Source organism: Colletes latitarsis, chromosome 14 (assembly GCF_051014445.1).
Source record: "Colletes latitarsis isolate SP2378_abdomen chromosome 14, iyColLati1, whole genome shotgun sequence".
In the NCBI taxonomy this organism is placed as follows: domain Eukaryota; kingdom Metazoa; phylum Arthropoda; class Insecta; order Hymenoptera; family Colletidae; genus Colletes; species Colletes latitarsis.
The window spans coordinates 292,501-295,000 of NC_135147.1; the positions used below are offsets into that span (position 1 = coordinate 292,501).

General features: G+C 54.8%; 1 pseudogene; it reads right to left on the reverse strand.

Moving 5' to 3' along the window:
- Positions 1 to 2,500, reverse strand: part of LOC143350503 (large subunit ribosomal RNA) — a 9,973-nt pseudogene that overhangs the window by 4,060 nt on the left and 3,413 nt on the right.

Here is a 2,500-nt window from a genome sequence, read left to right on the forward strand (position 1 = left end):
GGCCGTCGTGCAATACGCCTTGGTGACTCGAAGGAGAGCCTGTCTCTGAGAACGAGCCAGCATCTGTCTTGCCGTTTTGTTCATCAGGTCGCTCCAGCCCGCCGCCGCGTACGTGGTTATGGGTACAAAGAGCCCCTCGTACAAAAGACGGAGTGCGCGATGCCCCAGTCCCCAGTTCGCTTTGGCCACCTTCGCGAGACTGTTGAACAAACCTCTGCATTTCTCCGAAGTTGTCACGATATGCGTGTTCAACCGGAGTCCTTTCTCAAAATGTACTCCTAAGTACCGAATTGCTGGCTTCATTCTTATGCCTCTGCCGGAGATGCGGATGGTCGGTGGACGCGCTGCATCGAGCGCTCCTTTGACCAAGAGCATCTCCGACTTTTCGGCTGAGAGTTCCAGCTTTCTCCTTCCGCACCACTCGGACATTGCCGTGGCGACCCCCTGGCCCTTCCTTCTCAGCTCCTCTCTCGAGTTACCGGAGATCAGGACCAGGACGTCGTCCGCATAGGCAACCGGTTCACATTCCAGCTCGTCGGATGTGAGAACCGCCAGCAGGTCATCGAAAATTAGGTTCCAAAAACTTGGACCCAATATCGAGCCCTGCGGGCAGCCTCTGGTAACGGGTTTCCGGACTGAGTCTTGTTTCCCCACGATCTGTACTGCCCTCTCCGAGAAGTAACTTTCCACTAGCCTGTATAGGTTTCGTGGGCAGTCCCTCCTCTTGAGTTCGTACAGGACATTTGGCCACCATACGTTGTCGAAAGCGCCCGAAATATCGAACGCTATCGCGATCACGTATTTTGCCTCCGCGAATTCCCTTTCCCTGAGAATACTACGAAATTTAACGATCGCCTCCTCCGTCGACCGTCCAGGTTTAAACCCGTATTGTCGGTCGGAGGTTAGGTCATGATCAAGAAAAATACTCGCGAGTCTGTTCGCCATCAGTCGTTCGAGCAGCTTCCCTACCATTGAAAGCAGGCAAACCGGCCGATACGACTTCGGGTTACTCCTATCCTTGTCCGGACCCTTGGGTATTGTAATGATCGTACCCACCTTCCAACGAGCTGGGAATACTCCCCATTCGAGGCATCCGTTACAGAGCCTGAGGAGCTCCTCGTGGAGACATCCCCAGGATTTCTGGATAACTTCCACCTCGATCCTGTCCGGCCCCGGACATTTACCTCTTCTGAGGCGCGTTACAGCGGCACTCAGGTCTTCCCACTGGAATGGGGGGCTGTCCTCCGTTGTTGGCTGGATTCGGACTTCCATGCGTGTCCTTGCTTGATCTGGGGTGTCTGTCTCCATGTCGTCCTCCGGGACGAGCGCCGTCAACATCGCTTCCGCGGTTGATCTCCACGAGGTCGTATGACCCCCGTGTGGCAGTTTGATCGAGGAAGTGGCTTCCTCCCTCCTGAGTTTCCCCAGGGATGTTTTCGTTGCAACACCCCAGACTTCCTGGTTCCCTTGGCTGGTGACGAACTGGCGCCATGAGCGGTTCTTCTCGCTCGTCACCTTTTTCGTGTAGGTTCTCCTGAACCGTCGGTATTCCTGTTTCAGTATCTCCCTCGTCGGGGGATCGTGTGTCCCCTGATACAGTCTTCTTGCTCTGTAGGTTGCCCTCTTCATCCTTGTTAGTTCCTCTGTCCACCACGGTACAGATTTCTGGTGCCATTTCTTTTTGGGCATTGCCGCTTCGCAGGCGGTCAATATTGCCCGCTCCATGGTTTCCGCCATTGCCTCGACGTCCTGCCGACTGTTTAGGTCGGCGTTCGTCAAGGAGCGCTTCTCCTGGATGAGTGTCCTCTGGAGCTTGTTCCAGTCGGCCTTCCTGGTGTTGTACCGTGGCTGTAGGGGCGGCGGCTGTCCTCTTCGCGTGCCGAGGTTCAGGCGCGTCTCCAGGATTCTATGATCACTGGAGGTTCCGTCCTCGTACACTTTCCAGCCGTGCACGAGCGGTATAGCTTCCCAGGTCGCGAGAGTGACGTCGATGTTCGACGATCCTCGCGTATTCTCAAACGTGGTGGGATGTCCCGCCTCGTTCAGCACTAACAAGTTATGTCTAACGAGTAATTCCTCGAGTAGTACCCCACGTTCGTCGGTGACTCTACTGTTCCATACATGGGACTTCGCGTTCGCGTCCGCGCCTATTATAATCCTTTTCCCCCTTAGCCTTGTTAGCACTGAATCGAGGTGGGCTAGCCCGAGTTCAATATTTTCCGACGGCGGAAAGTATTGACTCACTACGTACAGTTCCGTGCTACCGTCGAAGAGCTGAACACAGACGCAATGCGTTGTGCACAAGTCTGCGATTTTGAGCACGGAAAATTTTCTATTCCTCACGCATACGGCCGCCAGCGGCGGTTCGTCTGCGTGGTTGTGAAAAACTATCGTAGCGCCCGTCCCGAAACCTGGGATAACTCTCTTGAAACTGTACGGTTCCTGCATAAGCAGGATATCCGCATTGGTTTCCTCCATTTGTCGCCTGACCTCGTGTGGC